Here is an 8140-nt window from a genome sequence, read left to right as displayed (position 1 = left end):
AAAACTCTAACAAAGGTTTGTTGAGTGTTCTCAAAGGGGGGATTGTTGGGATCCACTAGGCATAGCTACCAGGTAACTCGGGAGAGCGGAAGGCCAAAGTGTCAATGAAACTCTTTTGCTTTGGGCCTATCTGAAACCCCCAGACTCCATCTTGTGAACTCCCATCTACTTCTGTGCTAACTGCTTACATGTTAAAGTAGAAATGTATTGGTCAGTGTTTCTAGCAAATGGCTGCAGTTTCACTCACACTAGCAGAAATAATAGAGATAAGGAGGGAACAGAGAGATAGTAAGTTTGCAGCTGTTTTCCCATATATCCCCAAGGTATTTAGTGCAAAGGGTCAAGGAACGTACCGTGTTCTCCCTTCAAAATGACAAATGTATCCGCAACAGATGTCTCTTGTATCCCCTTCCCCAAAATAATATGTATTCTGTGTAACCTGTTATCTATCGGTTAGTATAATGACGCAAAACGACGAAGGCTAAGTTGTTTACTACTGGCTATAAAAAGGGCCTATGTCGCCCATGTAAGGTGTGTCTCTTCTGGCACGAGCCGAGGAGCGCCCTCTCAGCTGACTGACAAATAAAAAGGACCTGGTACCCGTCTTCTTGTCTCTCCGTGCCTCCTTGGTGTAATTAGGTAAGCTCCGGGGGGAAACGGGCCCTATTTGGCCAACAATGACATGCTGAAGGACACATTTTCAGCTGTCAGTCAGGGAAAAAAATAAAGGAGCCATTGTACATGAATAAAATGTTTCCATAGCAAGGCCGTTTTTATTAAAAAAAAACCCTATTACACTAGGCGCAAGCCATAACATAATCAGAACTCGTAACCATTCACAGTGCCATTTTGCTGCTCCAGCCATGGTGAGTAGGCCCCTCAGGTTATGGGTGACCACACTTTTAATGAAGTTTATGGCAGGCTCATGTCAGGAGCAGAGGTAGCTAGTCAACAATGGCTCTTTCCCATAGCACCACGGGAAGCTGTTTACAAACAGGGCTGGGGTGGGTAATGTTTTCACTCCCAAATTATGGAATCTCTCATGTGGAGTCCCAGACCCCTATCAGCTACTTTAAATTACTTGCCGACCCATGCCAAGCACAGTAAAAGTACATTAGCGGCCATGTGGTTTGATGATCCAGTGTGTGTGTGTGTGTGGGGGGGGGTCTATATGCCCCTTTTTTCCATGTCAGAGCACTTTTAATGAGAACTTTCCCCATGTCCCCTAGGCGACCCTATGTGATATCAGTCTCCTGAGGGTAACAGAGGCGGAAAGGAAGAGGTGCTGCAAGTGTCTGGCAATAGACCCGGTCCTTATGTTGCTATGTTGCGTACTGCAATGATGCCAGCAGAATTAATTCAGGAGTTGTGTGGGAAAGTGTCCTACCATGGTGGAAGAAATAAGACTGCCCTGCCCAGAAACCTTCTGCAAAGGATTGCAGAGTACCTCCATGAAAGTTTCCTAGAGATATCCATGGAGGATTCCCGGGCTATCCCAGTCCACATAAACAGTCTTTTCCAGGGGCTACCCTCTGCATAGCTGGAGCGGCCTCTTGTAAGCAGAGAACCACAGCACCTCGCTTTTTCTTCACAGTAAACATGCAATACCACCGAATGTGTGTGCTCACTAAAATTTAACTGGACTTTGATTGTAACTGTATACTCACCAGAAGTGCATCACGGTCAGACACCATGCTGTCCTGTGACCCACAGGACTCCAGGGTTAAAAATATTTCCTGGGTCATGGGGAGAATGGATCCACCACTCGCCTGTCTCCCATTATCCTCCTCCTCCTCTTCCTCATCCACCATATAATCCTCTTTGTTGTCCCTAGATTCACACACCTGTAAGGTGTCCACATTGCTTGTGATGGTGCTGGTGGGGTCACCCCCGAGAATCACATGCAGCTCATTGTAGAACCGGCTTGTGTGTGGTTCAGCCCCAGAATGACTGTTCACCTCCCTTGCCTTCTGGTACACCTGGCGAAGTTCTTTTATTTCCACACAGCACTGCTGTGTGTCCCTCGTGTAGCCCTTCTCCCCCATTCCACGAGTGATCTTTGTATAGATGTCAGTGTTTCTTCTGCTGGATCAGAGCTCTGCCTGCACAGACTCTTCTCCCCCCACAGCAATGAGATCCACCACCTCCTGTGCAGACCAGGCTGGAGCGCGTTTGGGGCGTGTAGTCTCCATGATCAGTTGTGCTCAAGCTGGCACGCTCCCAGTGCTGATCAAACAGGAAATGGGAATTCAAAAGTTCCCGAAGCTTTAGCAGGGGAGGGGATATTTCCTGTGTACCTGGCTGCAGTGCAGCAGAGTTGAGAATGATCTCCAGAGCGGTCACAGATGAGCATTGTGGGACACCATTTGGAGGCCAATTAAGTCGAATTACACAACGCTGCATCTGCACTACCTCACAGTCGACCCATGGAAATCTAACTAAGCGCTATGCCTCTCCCAGATGTGGGAGAATTACAGAAGTCAGCATCAGAGGAGACTTAGGTCAACATAAAGGACCCGGTAGTGTAGACACACACATTAACAGGTCTACTTGAGGGGGCTTCCTTAGACCTAACTCTGTAGTGTAGATCAGGCCTTAGAGATTGTTATAATTCCCAGTTTTCTCCTACCATAATTTGCCCCCTAACTGTGCAGTAAGGTATCATTCCAATTTATCCCAGAGTGAATAATTTTGTGTCAAAGCTTTGTTGTTCATAATGTCCAAATGTTGACTATTTGTGGTTCGCATAGTTGTATTTTGGAAAAAGGGGTTTCTTTGTTTGTTTGTATTTTTAATTGATCTCTGGAAAAAACATTCCTGACACGCCTAGGCGGCGCGTATCGTAGGTTCGCCTCCCCAACCAGCCCAGTATGGCCCTGCCCATGCTTTGCCCCGAGGCCCCCTCCTGCTTGACACTTTCCCCTTGGCCCAACCCTGGCAGGCTGCTCATCTTCTGGGAAGTGTGCTGGGGCTAGAGCCTGGGGCTGGGACTTGAGGCAGTTGGGGCCGCCCTGGGCACTGGGGCCATGCTGCCTGCTGCTCAGGGGCAGGGGGAGCTGGGGAGGGGTGGCCCGGGGATGTGGTGGCAGGCAGGGGAGAGAGGGGCTCAGGACTCCGGCAGCTTAGGGGAGGTAGATGGGTGCAGGGCCTCAGGTAGAAGGGGAGGCGCTGGGGGATAGTCTCCCCCAAGGAGTGGCTCATGCACCTCCCATGCCCACAGGGATGAAATCCCATTGCTCAACTCTTCGAGGGAAACATGTCTAATCTGCACATTGGCTAGAATACATGGAGAGAGCTGAATCTTCTCACACTGCAGGTAACGTTTTTAATTCCAAGTTGATTCACTCCTCATAACTTTAAGGAATATAAAACCTGTGATTTCAGTTAAAATGAATTATTTTATTTGGCATTCCCTGTGACCAGCTGCCATGTAGAGATCATTAACAAGGATATATAAAACATTGGACACACGAACCTTTGCATCCCCCGATGCCCAGTACACAGTATAACCGCCGCTTTCCCAGCCTTCCTCCTCTGCTATGCCCAGTGCCCCCATGCTATAATAGAGCTTCCCCTTTCCCATTCTAACCCTCTGCTGCCCCCAATGTCCCTTTGCCCAAGGTACATTCTTGCATGTGCAACTGGCACTGTACAAAAACAGGATGTACAACAGTACACTCTTGAAAACAAACAAACCCTTAACATCATTCTGGATGTATTATCAGGAGTGTTGTAAGCAAGATATGAGACACACTTCTTTCACTCTATACTACCCTTATTAAGCCTGAACTGGAGTATTGTGTCCAGTTCAGGAAAGATTGGTGACAAATTGGAGAAAGTCCAGAGAAAAGCAACAAAAACGATTAAAGGTCTTGAAAACAGGACCTATGAGGGAAGATTGAAAAAACTGGGTTTGTTTAGTCTGGAGAACAGAAGACGAAGAGGGGACATGATAACAGTTTTCAAGTACATAAATGATTGTTACAAGAAGAGGGTGAAAAGTTGTTCTCCTTAACTGCTTAGGATAGGACAAGAAGCAATGGGTTTAAATTGCAGCAAGGGCGTGTCAATGTTCCCTCCCCACTCTGAACTCTGGGGTACAGATGTGTGGACCTGCATGAAAGCCCCCCTAAGCTTATATTGCACCAGTTTAGGTTAAAAACTTCCCCAAGGCACAATTTCCTTTCCTTGTCCTTGGATGGTATTGCTGTCACCACCAAGTGATTTAAACAAACATTAAGGGAGGGGCAACTTGGAGCCCTATCCCCCCCACCAAATATCCCCCCAAGCCCTTCACCCCTTTCCTGGAGGGGAGGGGGCTTGAGAATGATATACCAACCAATAGGTTAACAAAGTGAGCACAGACCAAATCCCTGTTTTTTAGGACACTGAAAATCAATCAGGTTCTTAAAAGAATAATTTTATTTAAAAAAAAAGTAAAAGAATCACACTTGCAAAATCAGGATGGAAGATAACTTTACAGGATAAATAAAAAGATTTAAAACACAGAGGATTCCCCTCTGACTCTGCTTCCCAGTTACAAAACAGGAATAAAATTACCTCTTAGCACAGGGAAAATTGACAAGCTAAAACAAAAGATAATCTAATGCATTTCCTTGCTTTACTTACAATTTCTGTAATTTTAGATGTATCATTTCAGGATCTTGTGAGGAGCTGGTTTACCTACTTGGTCTCTCTCTTTGTCCCGGGAGGGAACCAACAAAGAGAGTACAAACAAAACCTCCCAACCCCCATTTGAAAGTATCTTCTTTCCCCATTGGTCCTTCTGGTCATGTGCCAATTAGGTTAATTGAACCGATTAACCCTTTACAGGTAAGTGATTCTGTACCTCTGGCCAGGAGGGATTTTATGTTACTGCATTAATAAAGGTTGTTACCCTTCCCTTTACATTTTTTAACAGGGCACTATAGGTTGGACATTAGGAAAAACTTCCTAAATGCCAGTGTGGTTAAGCACTGGACTAAATTGTTTCACAAGGTTGTGGAATCTCCGTCATTGGAGGTTTCTGAGAACAGGTCAGACAAACACCTGCAGGAATGATCTCGTAATGATGTAGTCCTGCCTTGAGTGCAGAGGACTGGACTAGATGACCAGCTGAGGTCCCTTCCAGTCCTACTCGTCTATGATTCTGTTAATGGAAAAAAACATTTTCATTGGATTATTGGAATTTGTTTCTAAGCCACGAACGTATGGATGTATTTTCACTGGGACTCACACAAGGTCTCCACCCAGATTTTGCACCAGGATAACTATTTTGGTTAGTGGTGCGAATGTATTATTGAAATAGTTATACCGCTATAACCTCTCGTGCGGACACAGTTTAACAATAGATCGCTTATTCCCCTTCCCATGTGGGAATGAACTATCCCACCAGAAGCACCATCACATCAGTATCATTGCATCTACTTGGTGTAGACTAGTGGACATCTCATGGCTCCCCCAGAGGACTCAGGGCAGCCCAGAACACAGCCCCTCACCTCAGTTTCCCTTCTTCATTCCCCATATAATGGAGGAATTTCCCTGGTCTCATGGTTTTCCCTGCAGGAGCCTCTATCACTCTCTGAAGTCTCACTTCAGCCTCCTGAGTTTTCCTCTTACTCTGGCCCCCTTGAGCCCTTTATTGGAAATGGCCTGATTCCCCTCAGGTGGGGACCCTTCTCTAGCCAGGGCTGGCTTGGCCCCCGCTCTCCAGCGCATGGGCTCGCGGTCCAGTCACAGTCAGGGATAGGCAGATATAGGTAACGTGGTGCGACTTCTATGTGTAGTCAAGTCTTGACGCATTTATTTCTCATTCTGGACATGAAGGGGACAGATAACGGGATATCTGACAAGAGACGACAGAAAGAGAAGACTTAGTTTAGTTCTTTTATTGCATGATGCTCTCGGTGACAGACACACAGTTATCAGGGTCTCATGGAACAAAGTAAAACCTGAGAAGGAACTGGTGGAAAACATCTTCTGGGAGTGGAAGGCATTCTCACGCTAGTGGTTTGGCTCTAAATGTACAGGCTGGGTTTTCCCATAAGAAGCCGATGTTAGGCACTCAAATCCTATGGGTAATGAATGGGAGTTGGACACCAATCACCCTTCCTTCCATTGTCAATTAGAACAGGATGTCGTGGAGCAGACAGTGCACTGGACTGGGACTTTGGAGAGTTGGTTTTCTGCCATGAGCCCGCTATGTGACTCACCTCAGGTAACGTCACCTCGTTCTGCCCGCGTTCCCCCAGCTATAACATGAGGTTAAGTGTGTGGAGCTAGGGCTAGAATCACAAAGCTCCCACTTTAGGCACCCGAATCCCAGAGTCCGGCCCCCCGGGATTCACAAAGCCAGCTCGGCTGCTGCCAAACCCTGCAGGCACCCAAGTGTTTGCAGTAAACGGGTGGTAGGTGCCCCTGGATGTGCCCTCTGCAGCCCCACACAAGTCATCTGGACGCCGAGGCCCCGAAGTGATGCACAAACCTGTGGAAGGTGTGTGTTCCCCTGCCTGCCTCTCCTCCAGGGCCCCATCCGACAGGCCAGGTGCCCACAGGCTTTGGAAAATCTCACGGGGCTCCCAAGTATCTGGAAACAACTGGCCCTAAATCGTGGCTGAAAAGTGGACAAAATATGATTTCTGCTCTGGCGTCCTGTGGCCCAGGCCAGAGGATTTCCTTTCGCTTTCCTCTTCCTTTGGAAAGCAATCTGGGGATGAAATACAAACTAGGAAACAAACATTAATGGTACAATCGCCTAACACTGGAATTCCAGGTGGATGTTGCAAGCCTTTGTTTTTATAATGTACGTATCATATATTTTTGTGTATGGGTGCGTATTGTGACAGACCCAGACCAGTGGAGTACAGGAGTCTGGTAGAGGGCAAATATACTGGTCACTGGATGAGTAGTTTTCTGTTCCCTGAGTGACCAGAGAAGGGGCTGCACTAGAGTAACCAGGAACCTGCTAGAACCAGTTAAGGCAGGCAGGCTAATCAGGACACCTGGAGCCAATTAAGAAGAAGCTGCTAGAATCTATTAAGGCAGGCTAATCAGGGCACCTGGGTTTTAAAAGGAGCTCACTTCAGTTTGTAGTGTGAGAGTGTGAGGAGCTGGGAGCAAGAGGTGAAAGGAGCTGAGAGTGAGAGGGTGTGCTGCTGGAGGACTGAGGAGCACAAGCGTTATCAGACACCAGGAGGAAGGTCCTGTGGTGAGACTAAGGAAGGTGTTTGGAGGAGGCCATGGGGAAGTAGCCCAGGGAGTTGTAGCTGTCATGCAGCTGTTACAGGAGGCACTATAGACAGCTGCTGTCCACAGGGCCCTGGGCTGGAACCCAGAGTAGAGGCCGGGCCCGGGTTCCCCCCAAACCTCCCAATTGACCTGGACTGTGGGTTCTTCCAGAGGGGAAGATCTCTGGGCTGTTCCCCAACCCACATGGTGAATCTCTGAGGCAAGAAAATCCACCAATAAGCGCAGGACCCACCAAGCTAGAGGAGGAACTTTGTCACAGTATGCATATGTTTGTGTGTCTGCATATGTGAGTGTCGGTATGTGTGCGTGTGCGTATGTGTGCCTGTGCATATCTGTGCCTGTGTGTCTGTGTGCGTGTACATGTCTGTGTGTGCCTGTATGTGCATATACGTGTCCATATGAGTGCATTTTGGATGTGTGCATGTGTTTTTGCGTGTGTGTGTGTCCATGTGTGCTTGTGTGTGTGCATGTGTGTGTCTGTGTGTGTTTGCATATGCATGCACATATGTGTGTGTGTGTGCATGTACATATGTGTGCATCTGCATATGTGTGTGTGCATATATGTGCGTGTGCGTGTGGATACGTGTGCATATGTGTGTGTGGACATATGTGTGCATATGTGCTTGCGTTTGCATCTGTGTTCGTGTGGGTGTGCCTATGTGTCCCTGTGCCTAGGCATGCGTGTGTGCACCCATGTCTGCGTCTGTGTCTCTGTGTATGCGAATATGTGTCTGGATAAGTGTGCATATGCATAAATGTGCATGGGTGTATCCATGTGTGCACGTATGCATGTGTGTATGTGTGGGTGCATGTATATGTAAGTGTGTGTGCACGTGCGTGTGCATGTGTATGTGTATATGTGTGCATGTGAGTATATGTGTGTGTGCCTGCC

Source organism: Terrapene carolina, unplaced genomic scaffold, assembly GCF_002925995.2.
Source record: "Terrapene carolina triunguis isolate 2854851 unplaced genomic scaffold, T_m_triunguis-2.0 Scaffold29359, whole genome shotgun sequence".
NCBI lineage: Eukaryota > Metazoa > Chordata > Testudines > Emydidae > Terrapene > Terrapene triunguis.
This window is presented reverse-complemented; position numbering follows the sequence as displayed.